Here is a 15,998-nt window from a genome sequence, read left to right on the forward strand (position 1 = left end):
TAGAATTTCCCTGAAAAAGAAAAAAAGCATACTTAGGCAGAGCTTTGTGGACAGGAAGGACATTAGAGCAAGTGAGGAATAAGCACTGCTTTTGTTAATTTACATAGGCAGAACAGAGACTGCTGGGAAAAGCCTGAAATTAAAGGCACAGAAAATGCCTGCTTCTGGAGAGAACACTAAGAAGCATTGAAAGTTTTTCCTCTGACCCTGGCCACTCTTAAGAGGAATCCTATGATAGTCAGCAGGACCCACCCTAAAAAGGAAGGGACAGCCATTTGGACCCTTTCCACCTTTTCTATATCTCGCCTGATCGAGCCTGATTGAGCGGATAAGCACATAAGCACATGTACTTCTCATTTTGGGAAGGCATTGCTTAGCTTGTTACCAGCAGCTCAGTTATGTTATGATGTTAGAGGCTATGCAAGGAATGCTTTAGTCCTGCATTAGGCAGTTTTTATTGCTTCTTGCATTAAGAGATAGATAATTAGCCAGAATCTGTGGCCCAGCTATTCACCTTGGCATTCCGATTTGCACAAAGGGAATAAGTATTGGAGAGAAAAGGCAAAATGTGTTTCTTATGTTGTTATGAACAGCTTTTTATTCTTTCTCTTTAGGCGCTAGCCAATGCAGAAATATATAAATAACTGCTGACTTCCTGTAAGACGTGTCCAATGCTGAGACAAAATAAAAGGGGACACTTACAAATGATAGTGCTATCGTTTGAGAAAGGGTAAGTTGACACTGAATTTCCTGTGAATTCACAGACCAAGCATGAAAAAGACCCCAGCATGATCTTCATTGCGGGCTTAGAGCTGGTATTACCTTTTCAGAGGTGAGGGTCTTTCAGCGGCTTTTTTGGTCTAGGGGTATGATTCTCGCTTAGGGTGCGAGAGGTCCCGGGTTCAAATCCCGGATGAGCCCTTTCATTGGTGCTCTTTTGAAGTATGCATTTCAAAGCCAATATCAATTTTCTCTTTGCAGTAGTGGATGCATATTTGCTAGAGTCTCATGCTTTTAACCTTTCCCTGCCTGAGCAAATAGGAAACATTTCTCTTTAAGCATTTTGCAAAAATGCTGAACTTGCAAGGCATATACAAGCGTTCAGATAGGGCTGTCGGGCAGGTTGCATGAAAGAAATCTAAAACCAGATGCCCTTGGAATAGCCTGTTTTGAGCAGTTTCATCACAGAAGAATCACCTGTAGGTATCTGTTTCTGTAGTGTAGTGGTTATCACGTTTGCCTCACACGCGAAAGGTCCCCGGTTCGAAACCGGGCAGAAACACTAGTTATATTGTCTTGGCTGCAATGTTGAGAGTTGCCGTTTTGCATGAAATTGTCCAGGCCCTGAAGATGGGTTCATGCAGTCTCGTTCCAAGAAAGTGAATTCTCTTAAAAACAATAACATAATTGGCATGTGGATGTATCTGTTGATTCACAGACCTCACTTTCAAAAGAGCCCTGCTTTCGGTTCAATGCTCAACCAAAACAAGCATTAACTTTGAGAATTGTTGGCACCAACAGGCCTCTTATTTTAGTGGAGTGTTTCTGGTTTTTAAGTGCTGAGGCTTGGGCTCAATTCCTAGATGATCCTTCTCAAGGTGATGATACAAATGCATCGTCACCTTTTCGTTTAATGTCAGAATTGTTTATTTCCATTTGGTGGTGTATGAATGCTTTCGACAGTATGGGGATTTTTTCTAGCCTTGCATGAATAAAAGCATATCACTCCTCTTTATGTATTTTTCTAATACATTTATATTTGCATCTACTCTCCTAGCATGCATTTTTGACTATCTTACAGGCTGTATATAATAAGTATCAATTCAGGGGCGCTTCTTCTACTCAAATCACAACTGTTCTATCACGACATTGATAAGCAATCTGCATCTGCTTCTGTTGTGTATTGGTTATCATATTTACCTGACGTGTGAAAGTCCCATGTTGGACAGTGCACGTTAACAAAGAAACCAATGATTTTTATTAAAAGTTGTCTTGTGTTTTGGTTACCTTGCATCAGCCAAACCGTGCCAGAGATTACTTCATTTGCAGTCACTTGAAAAGTAGGGATTCTCAAATAAATGGCAAGAGGTTGAAACAAATCCAAAGAAATGCATGGCATATCTATGTGTAGGTGTATGCATGTATCCATATATAAAGATAGATAGATAGATAGATAGATAGATAGATAGATAGATAGATAGATAGATAGATAGATAGATAGATAGATAGATAGATAGATGGATGGATGGATGGATGGATGGATGGATGGATGGATGGATGGATGGATGGATGGATGGATGGATGGATGGATGGATGGATGGATGGATGGATGGATGGATGGATGGATGGATGGATGGATGGATGAATGGATAGACGGACAGACAGACAGACAGACAGACAGACAGACAGACAGATAGACAGATAGATAGATAGATAGATAGATAGATAGATAGATAGATAGATAGATAGATAGATAGATAGATAGATAGATAGATAGATAGATAGATAGATAGATAGATAGATAGATAGATAGATAGATAGATAGATATAGGGAGAGAGAGAGCGTTAATATAAACAGAGACTTTATTTTCAATCAAGCGGTCTTTTCTTTCCTTTAGGAGCAGAATGTTCTGATCATCAGCGCACCAGAATGTAGTGCTTGGTTGGCAAGCATCACATATTGTGATGTGTTAGCTAAGAGTTCCATGTCCTTCAGACTCATATATTCCTCTGTAGTTGTACCTTGGTGATTCAACAAAACATGGCATCATAATCAGCATTCTACTGCCACAGAGTGGACAGAGAAACCATTTAGAATTTCCCTGAAAAAGAAAAAAAGCATACTTAGGCAGAGCTTTGTGGACAGGCAGAACATTAGAGCAAGTGAGGAATAAGCACTGCTTTTGTTAATTTACATAGGCAGAACAGAGACTGCTGGGAAAAACCTGAAATTAAAGGCACAGAAAATGCCTGCTTCTGGAGAGAACACTAAGAAGCATTGAAATTTTTTCCTCTGACCCTGGCCACTCTTAAGAGGAATCTTATGATAGTCAGCAGGACCCACCCTAAAAAGGAAGGGACAGCCATTTGGACCCTTTCCACCTTTTCTATATCTCGCCTGATCGAGCCTAATTGAGCGCTGATTGAGCGGATAAGCACATGTACTTCTCATTTTGGGAAGGTATTGCTTAGCTTGTTACCAGCAGCTCAGTTATGTTATGATTTTAGAGGCTATGCAAGGAATGCTTTAGTCCTGCATTAGGCAGTTTTTATTGCTTCTTGCATTCAAGAGATAGATAATTAACCAGAATCTGTGGCCCAGCTATTCACCTTGGCATTCCGATTAGCACAAAGGGAATAAGTATTTGAGAGAAAAGGCAAAATGTGTTTCTTATGTTGTTATGAACAGCTTTTTATTCTTTCTCTTTAGGCTCTAGCCAATGCAGAAATATATAAATAACTGCTGACTTCCTGTAAGACTTGTCCAATGCTGAGAAAAAATAAAAGGGGACACTTACAAATGATAGTGCTATCGTTTGAGAAAGGGTAAGTTGACACTGAATTTCCTGTGAATTCACAGACCAAGCATGAAAAGACCCCAGCATGATCTTCATTGCGGGCTTAGAGCTGGTATTACCTTTTCAGAGGTGAGGGTCTTTCAACGGCTCGTTGGTCTAGGGGTATGATTCTCGCTTTGGGTGCGAGAGGTCCCGGGTTCAAATCCCAGACGAGCCCTTTCATTGGTGCTCTTTTGAAGTATGCATTTCAAAGCCAATATCAATTTTCTCTTTGCAGTAGTGGATGATTATTTGCTAGAGTCTCATGCTTTTAACCTTGCCCTGCCTGAGCAAATAGGAAACATTTCTCTTTAAGCATTTTGCAAAAATGCTGAACTTGCAAGGCATATACAAGCGTTCAGAAAGGGCTGTCGGGCAGGTTGCATGAAAGAAATCTAAAACCAGATGCCCTTGGAATAGTCTGTTTTGAGCAGTTTCATCACAGAAGAATCACCTGTAGTTATCTGTTTCTGTAGTGTAGTGGTTATCACGTTCGCCTCACACGCGAAAGGTCCCCGGTTCGAAACCGGGCAGAAACACTAGTTATATTGTCTTGGCTGCAATGTTGAGAGTTGCCGTTTTGCATGAAATTGTCCAGGCCCTGAAGATGGGTTCATGCAGTCTCGTTCCAAGAAAGTGAATTCTCTTAAAAACAATAACATAATTGGCATGTGGATGTATCTGTTGATTCACAGACCTCACTTTCAAAAGAGCCCTGCATTCGGTTCAATGCTCAACCAGAACAAGCATTAACTTTGACAATTGTTGGCACCAACAGGCCTCCTATTTTAGTGGAGTGTTTCTGGTTTTAAGTGCTGAGGCTTGGGCTCAATTCCTAGATGATCCTTCTCAAGGTGATGATACAAATGCATCGTCACCTTTTCGTTTAATGTCAGAATTGTTTATTTCCATTTGGTGGTGTATGAATGCTTTCGACAGTATGGGGATTTTTTCTAGCCTTGCATGAATAAAAGCATATCACTCCTCTTTATGTATTTTTCTAATACATTTATATTTGCATCTCCTCTCCTAGCATGCATTTTTGACTATCTTACAGGCTGTATATAATAAGTATCAATTCAGGGGCGCTTCTACTACTCAAATCACAACTGTTCTATCACGACATTGATAAGCAATCTGCATCTGCTTCTGTTGTGTATTGGTTATCATATTTACCTGACGTGTGAAAGTCCCATGTTTGACAGTGCACGTTAACAAAGAAACCAATGATTTTTATTAAAAGTTGTCTTGTGTTTTGGTTACCTTGCATCAGCCAAACCGTGCCAGAGATTACTTCATTTGCAGTCACTTGAAAAGTAGGGATTCTCAAATAAATGGCAAGAGGTTGAAACAAATCCAAAGAAATGCATGGCATATCTATGAGTAGGTGTATGCATGTATCCATATATAAAGATAGATAGATAGATAGATAGATAGATAGATAGATAGATAGATAGATAGATAGAGATATAGATAGATAGATAGATAGATAGATAGATAGATAGATAGATAGATAGATAGATAGATAGATAGATAGATAGATAGATAGATAGATAGATAGATAGATAGATAGATAGATAGATAGATAGATAGATAGATAGATAGATAGATAGATAGATAGATAGATATAGGGAGAGAGAGAGCGTTAATATAAACAGAGACTTTATTTTCAATCAAGCGGTATTTTCTTTCCTTTAGGAGCAGAATGTTCTGATCATCAGCGCACCAGAATGTAGTGCTTGGTTGGCAAGCATCACATATTGTGATGTGTTAGCTAAGAGTTCCATGTCCTTCAGACTCATATATTCCTCTGTAGTTGTACCTTGGTGATTCCACAAAACATGGCATCATAATCAGCATTCTACTGCCACAGAGTGGACAGAGAAACCATTTAGAATTTCCCTGAAAAAGAAAAAAAGCATACTTAGGCAGAGCTTTGTGGACAGGAAGGACATTAGAGCAAGTGAGGAATAAGCACTGGTTTTGTTAATTTACATAGGCAGAACAGAGACTGCTGGGAAAAGCCTGAAATTAAAGGCACAGAAAATGCCTGCTTCTGAAGAGAACACTAAGAAGCATTGAAAGTTTTTCCTCTGACCCTGGCCACTCTTAAGAGGAATCCTATGATAGTCAGCAGGACCCACCCTAAAAAGGAAGGGACAGCCATTTGGACCCTTTCCACCTTTTCTATATCTCGCCTGATCGAGCCTGATTGAGCGGATAAGCACATAAGCACATGTACTTCTCATTTTGGGAAGGCATTGCTTAGCTTGTTACCAGCAGCTCAGTTATGTTATGATGTTAGAGGCTATGCAAGGAATGCTTTAGTCCTGCATTAGGCAGTTTTTATTGCTTCTTGCATTAAGAGATAGATAATTAGTCAGAATCTGTGGCCCAGCTATTCACCTTGGCATTCCGATTTGCACAAAGGGAATAAGTATTGGAGAGAAAAGGCAAAATGTGTTTCTTATGTTGTTATGAACAGCTTTTTATTCTTTCTCTTTAGGCGCTAGCCAATGCAGAAATATATAAATAACTGCTGACTTCCTGTAAGACGTGTCCAATGCTGAGACAAAATAAAAGGGGACACTTACAAATGATAGTGCTATCGTTTGAGAAAGGGTAAGTTGACACTGAATTTCCTGTGAATTCACAGACCAAGCATGAAAAAGACCCCAGCATGATCTTCATTGCGGGCTTAGAGCTGGTATTACCTTTTCAGAGGTGAGGGTCTTTCAGCGGCTTTTTGGTCTAGGGGTATGATTCTCGCTTAGGGTGCGAGAGGTCCCGGGTTCAAATCCCGGATGAGCCCTTTCATTGGTGCTCTTTTGAAGTATGCATTTCAAAGCCAATATCAATTTTCTCTTTGCAGTAGTGGATGATTATTTGCTAGAGTCTCATGCTTTTAACCTTGCCCTGCCTGAGCAAATAGGAAACATTTCTCTTTAAGCATTTTGCAAAAATGCTGAACTTGCAAGGCATATACAAGCGTTCAGATAGGGCTGTCGGGCAGGTTGCATGAAAGAAATCTAAAACCAGATGCCCTTGGAATAGCCTGTTTTGAGCAGTTTCATCACAGAAGAATCACCTGTAGGTATCTGTTTCTGTAGTGTAGTGGTTATCACATTCGCCTCACACGCGAAAGGTCCCCGGTTCGAAACCGGGCAGAAACACTAGTTATATTGTCTTGGCTGCAATGTTGAGAGTTGTCGTTTTGCATGAAATTGTCCAGGCCCTGAAGATGGGTTCATGCAGTCTCGTTCCAAGAAAGTGAATTCTCTTAAAAACAATAACATAATTGGCATGTGGATGTATCTGTTGATTCACAGACCTCACTTTCAAAAGAGCCCTGCATTCGGTTCAATGCTCAACCAGAACAAAGAATTGTTGGCACCAACAGGCCTCCTATTTTAGTGGAGTGTTTCTGGTTTTAAGTGCTGAGGCTTGGGCTCAATTCCTAGATGATCCTTCTCAAGGTGATGATACAAATGCATCGTCACCTTTTCGTTTAATGTCAGAATTGTTTATTTCCATTTGGTGGTGTATGAATGCTTTCGACAGTATGGGGATTTTTTCTAGCCTTGCATGAATAAAAGCACATCACTCCTCTTTATGTATTTTTCTAATACATTTATATTTGCATCTCCTCTCCTAGCATGCATTTTTGACTATCTTACAGGCTGTATATAATAAGTATCAATTCAGGGGCGCTTCTTCTACTCAAATCACAACTGTTCTATCACGACATTGATAAGCAATCTGCATCTGCTTCTGTTGTGTATTGGTTATCATGTTTACCTGACGTGTGAAAGTCCCATGTTGGACAGTGCACGTTAACAAAGAAACCAATGATTTTTATTAAAAGTTGTCTTGTGTTTTGGTTACCTTGCATCAGCCAAACCGTGCCAGAGATTACTTCATTTGCAGTCACTTGAAAAGTAGGGATTCTCAAATAAATGGCAAGAGGTTGAAACAAATCCAAAGAAATGAATGGCATATCTATGTGTAGGTGTATGCATGTATCCATATATAAAGATAGATAGATAGATAGATAGATAGATAGATAGATAGATAGATAGATAGATAGATAGATAGATAGATAGATAGATAGATAGATAGATAGATAGATAGATAGATAGATGGATGGATGGATGGATGGATGGATGGATGGATGGATGGATGGATGGATGGATGGATGGATGGATGGATGGATGAATGGATAGACGGACAGACAGACAGACAGACAGACAGACAGACAGATAGATAGATAGATAGATAGATAGATAGATAGATAGATAGATAGATAGATAGATAGATAGATAGATAGATAGATAGATAGATAGATAGATAGATAGATAGATAGATAGATAGATAGATAGATAGATAGATAGATAGATAGATAGATAGATAGATATAGGGAGAGAGAGAACGTTAATATAAACAGAGACTTTATTTTCAATCAAGCGGTCTTTTCTTTCCTTTAGGAGCAGAATGTTCTGATCATCAGCGCACCAGAATCTAGTGCTTGGTTGGCAAGCATCACATATTGTGATGTGTTAGCTAAGAGTTCCATGTCCTTCAGACTCATATATTCCTCTGTAGTTGTACCTTGGTGATTCAACAAAACATGGCATCATAATCAGCATTCTACTGCCACAGAGTGGACAGAGAAACCATTTAGAATTTCCCTGAAAAAGAAAAAAAGCATACTTAGGCAGAGCTTTGTGGACAGGCAGAACATTAGAGCAAGTGAGGAATAAGCACTGCTTTTGTTAATTTACATAGGCAGAACAGAGACTGCTGGGAAAAACCTGAAATTAAAGGCACAGAAAATGCCTGCTTCTGGAGAGAACACTAAGAAGCATTGAAAGTTTTTCCTCTGACCCTGGCCACTCTTAAGAGGAATCTTATGATAGTCAGCAGGACCCACCCTAAAAAGGAAGGGACAGCCATTTGGACCCTTTCCACCTTTTCTATATCTCGCCTGATCGAGCCTAATTGAGCGCTGATTGAGCGGATAAGCACATAAGCACATGTACTTCTCATTTTGGGAAGGTATTGCTTAGCTTGTTACCAGCAGCTCAGTTATGTTATGATGTTAGAGGCTATGCAAGGAATGCTTTAGTCCTGCATTAGGCAGTTTTTATTGCTTCTTGCATTCAAGAGATAGATAATTAGCCAGAATCTGTGGCCCAGCTATTCACCTTGGCATTCCGATTTGCACAAAGGGAATAAGTATTTGAGAGAAAAGGCAAAATGTGTTTCTTATGTTGTTATGAACAGCTTTTTATTCTTTCTCTTTAGGCTCTAGCCAATGCAGAAATATATAAATACCTGCTGACTTCCTGTAAGACTTGTCCAATGCTGAGAAAAAATAAAAGGGGACACTTACAAATGATAGTGCTATCGTTTGAGAAAGGGTAAGTTGACACTGAATTTCCTGTGAATTCACAGACCAAGCATGAAAAAGACCCCAGCATGATCTTCATTGCGGGCTTAGAGCTGGTATTACCTTTTCAGAGGTGAGGGTCTTTCAACGGCTTGTTGGTCTAGGGGTATGATTCTCGCTTTGGGTGCGAAAGGTCCCGGGTTCAAATCCCGGACGAGCCCTTTCATTGGTGCTCTTTTGAAGTATGCATTTCAAAGCCAATATCAATTTTCTCTTTGCAGTAGTGGATGATTATTTGCTAGAGTCTCATGCTTTTAACCTTGCCCTGCCTGAGCAAATAGGAAACATTTCTCTTTAAGCATTTTGCAAAAATGCTGAACTTGCAAGGCATATACAAGCGTTCAGATAGGGCTGTCGGGCAGGTTGCATGAAAGAAATCTAAAACCAGATGCCCTTGGAATAGTCTGTTTTGAGCAGTTTCATCACAGAAGAATCACCTGTAGGTATCTGTTTCTGTAGTGTAGTGGTTATCACGTTCGCCTCACACGCGAAAGGTCCCCGGTTCGAAACCGGGCAGAAACACTAGTTATATAGTCTTGGCTGCAATGTTGAGAGTTGCCGTTTTGCATGAAATTGTCCAGGCCCTGAAGATGGGTTCATGCAGTCTCGTTCCAAGAAAGTGAATTCTCTTAAAAACAATAACATAATTGGCATGTGGATGTATCTGTTGATTCACAGACCTCACTTTCAAAAGAGCCCTGCATTCGGTTCAATGCTCAACCAGAACAAGCATTAACTTTGAGAATTGTTGGCACCAACAGGCTTCTTATTTTAGTGGAGTGTTTCTGTTTTTTAAGTGCTGAGGCTTGGGCTCAATTCCTAGATGATCCTTCTCAAGGTGATGATACAAATGTATCGTCACCTTTTCGTTTAATGTCAGAATTGTTTATTTCCATTTGGTGGTGTATGAATGCTTTCGACAGTATGGGGATTTTTTCTAGCCTTGCATGAATAAAAGCATATCACTCCTCTTTATGTATTTTTCTAATACATTTATATTTTCATCTCCTCTCCTAGCATGCATTTTTGACTATCTTACAGGCTGTATATAATAAGTATCAATTCAGGGGTGCTTCTACTACTCAAATCACAACTGTTCTATCACGACATTGATAAGCAATCTGCATCTGCTTCTGTTGTGTATTGGTTATCATATTTACCTGACGTGTGAAAGTCCCATGTTTGACAGTGCACGTTAACAAAGAAACCAATGATTTTTATTAAAAGTTGTCTTGTGTTTTGGTTACCTTGCATCAGCCAAAACGTGCCAGAGATTACTTCATTTGCAGTCACTTGAAAAGTAGGGATTCTCAAATAAATGGCAAGAGGTTGAAACAAATCCAAAGAAATGCATGGCATATCTATGAGTAGGTGTATGCATGTATCCATATATAAAGATAGATAGATAGATAGATAGATAGATCGATAGATAGATAGATAGATAGATAGATAGATAGATAGATAGATAGATAGATAGATAGATAGATAGATATAGGGAGAGAGAGAGCGTTAATATAAACAGAGACTTTATTTTCAATCAAGCGGTATTTTCTTTCCTTTAGGAGCAGAATGTTCTGATCATCAGCGCACCAGAATGTAGTGCTTGGTTGGCAAGCATCACATATTGTGATGTGTTAGCTAAGAGTTCCATGTCCTTCAGACTCATATATTCCTCTGTAGTTGTACCTTGGTGATTCCACAAAACATGGCATCATAATCAGCATTCTACTGCCACAGAGTGGACAGAGAAACCATTTAGAATTTCCCTGAAAAAGAAAAAAAGCATACTTAGGCAGAGCTTTGTGGACAGGAAGGACATTAGAGCAAGTGAGGAATAAGCACTGCTTTTGTTAATTTACATAGGCAGAACAGAGACTGCTGGGAAAAGCCTGAAATTAAAGGCACAGAAAATGCCTGCTTCTGGAGAGAACACTAAGAAGCATTGAAAGTTTTTCCTCTGACCCTGGCCACTCTTAAGAGGAATCCTATGATAGTCAGCAGGACCCACCCTAAAAAGGAAGGGACAGCCATTTGGACTCTTTCCACCTTTCCTTGATCGAGCCTGATCGAGCGCTGATTGAGCGGATAAGCACATAAGCACATGTACTTCTCATGTTGGGAAGGCATTGCTTAGCTTGTTACCAGCAGCTCAGTTATGTTATGATGTTAAAGGCTATGCAAGGAATGCTTTAGTCCTGCATTAGGCAGTTTTTATTGCTTCTTGCATTCAAGAGATAGATAATTAGCCAGAATCTGTGGCCCAGCTATTCACCTTGGCATTCCGATTTGCACAAAGGGAATCAGTATTGGAGAGAAAAGGCAAAATGTGTTTCTTATGTTGTTATGAACAGCTTTTTATTCTCTCTCTTTAGGCTCTAGCCAATGCAGAAATATATAAATAACTGCTGACTTCCTGTAAGACGTGTCCAATGCTGAGACAAAATAAAAGGGGACACTTACAAATGATAGTGCTATCGTTTGAGAAAGGGTAAGTTGACACTGAATTTCCTGTGAATTCACAGACCAAGCATGAAAAAGACCCCAGCATGATCTTCATTGCGGGCTTAGAGCTGGTATTACCTTTTCAGAGGTGAGGGTCTTTCAACGGCTCGTTGGTCTAGGGGTATGATTCTCGCTTAGGGTGCGAGAGGTCCTGGGTTCAAATCCCGGACGAGCCCTTTCATTGGTGCTCTTTTGAAGTATGCATTTCAAAGCCAATATCATTTTTCTCTTTGCAGTAGTGGATGCATATTTGCTAGAGTCTCATGCTTTTAACCTTGCCCTGCCTGAGCAAATAGGAAACATTTCTCTTTAAGCATTTTGCAAAAATGCTGAACTTGCAAGGCATATACAAGGTTCAGATAGGGCTGTCGGGCAGGTTGCATGAAAGAAATCTAAAACCAGATGCCCTTGGAATAGTCTGTTTTGAGCAGTTTCATCACAGAAGAATCACCTGTAGGTATCTGTTTCTGTAGTGTAGTGGTTATCACGTTCGCCTCACACGCAAAAGGTCCCCGTTTCGAAACCGGGCAGAAACACTAGTTATATTGTCTTGGCTGCAATGTTGAGAGTTGCCGTTTTGCATGAAATTGTCCAGGCCCTGAAGATGGGTTCATGCAGTCTCGTTCCAAGAAAGTGAATTCTCTTAAAAACAATAACATAATTGGCATGTGGATGTATCTGTTGATTCACAGACCTCACTTTCAAAAGAGCCCTGCATTCGGTTCAATGCTCAACCAGAACAAGCATTAACTTTGAGAATTGTTGGCACCAACAGGCCTCTTATTTTAGTGGAGTGTTTCTGTTTTTTAAGTGCTGAGGCTTGGGCTCAATTCCTAGATGATCCTTCTCAAGGTGATGATACAAATGCATCGTCACCTTTTCGTTTAATGTCAGAATTGTTTATTTCCATTTGGTGGTGTATGAATGCTTTCGACAGTATGGGGATTTTTTCTAGCCTTGCATGAATAAAAGTATATCACTCCTCTTTATGTATTTTTCTAATACATTTATATTTGCATCTCCTCTCCTAGCATGCATTTTTGACTATCTTACAGGCTGTATATAATAAGTATCAATTCAGGGGTGCTTCTACTACTCAAATCACAACTGTTCTATCACGACATTGATAAGCAATCTGCATCTGCTTCTGTTGTGTATTGGTTATCATATTTACCTGACGTGTGAAAGGCCCATGTTTGACAGTGCACGTTAACAAAGAAACCAATGATTTTTATTAAAAGTTGTCTTGTGTTTTGGTTACCTTGCATCAGCCAAAACGTGCCAGAGATGACTTCATTTGCAGTCACTTGAAAAGTAGGGATTCTCAAATAAATGGCAAGAGGTTGAAACAAATCCAAAGAAATGCATGGCATATCTATGAGTAGGTGTATGCATGTATCCATATATAAAGATAGATAGATAGATAGATAGATAGATAGATAGATAGATAGATAGATAGATAGATAGATAGATAGATAGATAGATAGATAGATAGATAGATAGATAGATAGATAGATAGATAGATAGATAGATATAGGGAGAGAGAGAGCGTTAATATAAACAGAGACTTTATTTTCAATCAAGCGGTATTTTCTTTCCTTTAGGAGCAGAATGTTCTGATCATCAGCGCACCAGAATGTAGTGCTTGGTTGGCAAGCATCACATATTGTGATGTGTTAGCTAAGAGTTCCATGTCCTTCAGACTCATATATTCCTCTGTAGTTGTACCTTGGTGATTCCACAAAACATGGCATCATAATCAGCATTCTACTGCCACAGAGTGGACAGAGAAACCATTTAGAATTTCCCTGAAAAAGAAAAAAAGCATACTTAGGCAGAGCTTTGTGGACAGGAAGGACATTAGAGCAAGTGAGGAATAAGCACTGCTTTTGTTAATTTACATAGGCAGAACAGAGACTGCTGGGAAAAGCCTGAAATTAAAGGCACAGAAAATGCCTGCTTCTGGAGAGAACACTAAGAAGCATTGAAAGTTTTTCCTCTGACCCTGGCCACTCTTAAGAGGAATCCTATGATAGTCAGCAGGACCCACCCTAAAAAGGAAGGGACAGCCATTTGGACCCTTTCCACCTTTTCTATATCTCGCCTGATCGAGCCTGATTGAGCGGATAAGCACATAAGCACATGTACTTCTCATTTTGGGAAGGCATTGCTTAGCTTGTTACCAGCAGCTCAGTTATGTTATGATGTTAGAGGCTATGCAAGGAATGCTTTAGTCCTGCATTAGGCAGTTTTTATTGCTTCTTGCATTAAGAGATAGATAATTAGCCAGAATCTGTGGCCCAGCTATTCACCTTGGCATTCCGATTTGCACAAAGGGAATAAGTATTGGAGAGAAAAGGCAAAATGTGTTTCTTATGTTGTTATGAACAGCTTTTTATTCTTTCTCTTTAGGCGCTAGCCAATGCAGAAATATATAAATAACTGCTGACTTCCTGTAAGACGTGTCCAATGCTGAGACAAAATAAAAGGGGACACTTACAAATGATAGTGCTATCGTTTGAGAAAGGGTAAGTTGACACTGAATTTCCTGTGAATTCACAGACCAAGCATGAAAAAGACCCCAGCATGATCTTCATTGCGGGCTTAGAGCTGGTATTACCTTTTCAGAGGTGAGGGTCTTTCAGCGGCTTTTTTGGTCTAGGGGTATGATTCTCGCTTAGGGTGCGAGAGGTCCCGGGTTCAAATCCCGGATGAGCCCTTTCATTGGTGCTCTTTTGAAGTATGCATTTCAAAGCCAATATCAATTTTCTCTTTGCAGTAGTGGATGCATATTTGCTAGAGTCTCATGCTTTTAACCTTTCCCTGCCTGAGCAAATAGGAAACATTTCTCTTTAAGCATTTTGCAAAAATGCTGAACTTGCAAGGCATATACAAGCGTTCAGATAGGGCTGTCGGGCAGGTTGCATGAAAGAAATCTAAAACCAGATGCCCTTGGAATAGCCTGTTTTGAGCAGTTTCATCACAGAAGAATCACCTGTAGGTATCTGTTTCTGTAGTGTAGTGGTTATCACGTTTGCCTCACACGCGAAAGGTCCCCGGTTCGAAACCGGGCAGAAACACTAGTTATATTGTCTTGGCTGCAATGTTGAGAGTTGCCGTTTTGCATGAAATTGTCCAGGCCCTGAAGATGGGTTCAGCAGTCTCGTTCCAAGAAAGTGAATTCTCTTAAAAACAATAACATAATTGGCATGTGGATGTATCTGTTGATTCACAGACCTCACTTTCAAAAGAGCCCTGCTTTCGGTTCAATGCTCAACCAAAACAAGCATTAACTTTGAGAATTGTTGGCACCAACAGGCCTCTTATTTTAGTGGAGTGTTTCTGGTTTTTAAGTGCTGAGGCTTGGGCTCAATTCCTAGATGATCCTTCTCAAGGTGATGATACAAATGCATCGTCACCTTTTCGTTTAATGTCAGAATTGTTTATTTCCATTTGGTGGTGTATGAATGCTTTCGACAGTATGGGGATTTTTTCTAGCCTTGCATGAATAAAAGCATATCACTCCTCTTTATGTATTTTTCTAATACATTTATATTTGCATCTACTCTCCTAGCATGCATTTTTGACTATCTTACAGGCTGTATATAATAAGTATCAATTCAGGGGCGCTTCTTCTACTCAAATCACAACTGTTCTATCACGACATTGATAAGCAATCTGCATCTGCTTCTGTTGTGTATTGGTTATCATATTTACCTGACGTGTGAAAGTCCCATGTTGGACAGTGCACGTTAACAAAGAAACCAATGATTTTTATTAAAAGTTGTCTTGTGTTTTGGTTACCTTGCATCAGCCAAACCGTGCCAGAGATTACTTCATTTGCAGTCACTTGAAAAGTAGGGATTCTCAAATAAATGGCAAGAGGTTGAAACAAATCCAAAGAAATGCATGGCATATCTATGTGTAGGTGTATGCATGTATCCATATATAAAGATAGATAGATAGATAGATAGATAGATAGATAGATAGATAGATAGATAGATAGATAGATAGATAGATAGATAGATGGATGGATGGATGGATGGATGGATGGATGGATGGATGGATGGATGGATGGATGGATGGATGGATGGATGGATGGATGGATGGATGGATGGATGGATGGATGGATGGATGGATGGATGGATGAATGGATAGACGGACAGACAGACAGACAGACAGACAGACAGACAGACAGATAGACAGATAGATAGATAGATAGATAGATAGATAGATAGATAGATAGATAGATAGATAGATAGATAGATAGATAGATAGATAGATAGATAGATAGATAGATAGATAGATAGATAGATAGATAGATAGATAGATAGATAGATAGATAGATATAGGGAGAGAGAGAGCGTTAATATAAACAGAGACTTTATTTTCAATCAAGCGGTCTTTTCTTTCCTTTAGGAGCAGAATGTTCTGATCATCAGCGCACCAGAATGTAGTGCTTGGTTGGCAAGCATCACATATTGTGATGT

General features: G+C 39.6%; 12 non-coding genes across 12 annotated transcripts; all 12 read left to right on the top strand.

The window, feature by feature from the left end:
- Window positions 1-848: 848 nt before the first annotated feature.
- Window positions 849-921, top strand: TRNAP-AGG (transfer RNA proline (anticodon AGG)). Its single transcript has one exon. It is a non-coding gene; the product is annotated as a tRNA-Pro (tRNA).
- Window positions 922-1,209: 288 nt separating this feature from the next.
- On the top strand, window positions 1,210-1,282 carry TRNAV-CAC (transfer RNA valine (anticodon CAC)). The gene has a single exon. It is a non-coding gene; the product is annotated as a tRNA-Val (tRNA).
- Window positions 1,283-3,663: 2,381 nt separating this feature from the next.
- Window positions 3,664-3,735, top strand: TRNAP-UGG (transfer RNA proline (anticodon UGG)). Its single transcript has one exon. It is a non-coding gene; the product is annotated as a tRNA-Pro (tRNA).
- Window positions 3,736-4,023: 288 nt separating this feature from the next.
- On the top strand, window positions 4,024-4,096 carry TRNAV-CAC (transfer RNA valine (anticodon CAC)). Its single transcript has one exon. It is a non-coding gene; the product is annotated as a tRNA-Val (tRNA).
- Window positions 4,097-6,297: 2,201 nt separating this feature from the next.
- On the top strand, window positions 6,298-6,369 carry TRNAP-AGG (transfer RNA proline (anticodon AGG)). Its single transcript has one exon. It is a non-coding gene; the product is annotated as a tRNA-Pro (tRNA).
- Window positions 6,370-6,657: 288 nt separating this feature from the next.
- On the top strand, window positions 6,658-6,730 carry TRNAV-CAC (transfer RNA valine (anticodon CAC)). The gene has a single exon. It is a non-coding gene; the product is annotated as a tRNA-Val (tRNA).
- A 2,365-nt stretch (window positions 6,731-9,095) lies between these two features.
- Window positions 9,096-9,167, top strand: TRNAP-UGG (transfer RNA proline (anticodon UGG)). Its single transcript has one exon. It is a non-coding gene; the product is annotated as a tRNA-Pro (tRNA).
- Window positions 9,168-9,455: 288 nt separating this feature from the next.
- On the top strand, window positions 9,456-9,528 carry TRNAV-CAC (transfer RNA valine (anticodon CAC)). Its single transcript has one exon. It is a non-coding gene; the product is annotated as a tRNA-Val (tRNA).
- A 2,084-nt stretch (window positions 9,529-11,612) lies between these two features.
- TRNAP-AGG (transfer RNA proline (anticodon AGG)) lies at window positions 11,613-11,684 on the top strand. The gene has a single exon. It is a non-coding gene; the product is annotated as a tRNA-Pro (tRNA).
- Window positions 11,685-11,971: 287 nt separating this feature from the next.
- TRNAV-CAC (transfer RNA valine (anticodon CAC)) lies at window positions 11,972-12,044 on the top strand. The gene has a single exon. It is a non-coding gene; the product is annotated as a tRNA-Val (tRNA).
- Window positions 12,045-14,154: 2,110 nt separating this feature from the next.
- On the top strand, window positions 14,155-14,227 carry TRNAP-AGG (transfer RNA proline (anticodon AGG)). Its single transcript has one exon. It is a non-coding gene; the product is annotated as a tRNA-Pro (tRNA).
- Window positions 14,228-14,515: 288 nt separating this feature from the next.
- TRNAV-CAC (transfer RNA valine (anticodon CAC)) lies at window positions 14,516-14,588 on the top strand. Its single transcript has one exon. It is a non-coding gene; the product is annotated as a tRNA-Val (tRNA).
- The last annotated feature ends 1,410 nt before the right edge of the window (window positions 14,589-15,998 follow it).

The sequence above is a fragment of the Lissotriton helveticus genome, chromosome 8 (assembly GCF_964261635.1).
Source record: "Lissotriton helveticus chromosome 8, aLisHel1.1, whole genome shotgun sequence".
Taxonomy (NCBI): Eukaryota; Metazoa; Chordata; class Amphibia; order Caudata; family Salamandridae; genus Lissotriton; species Lissotriton helveticus.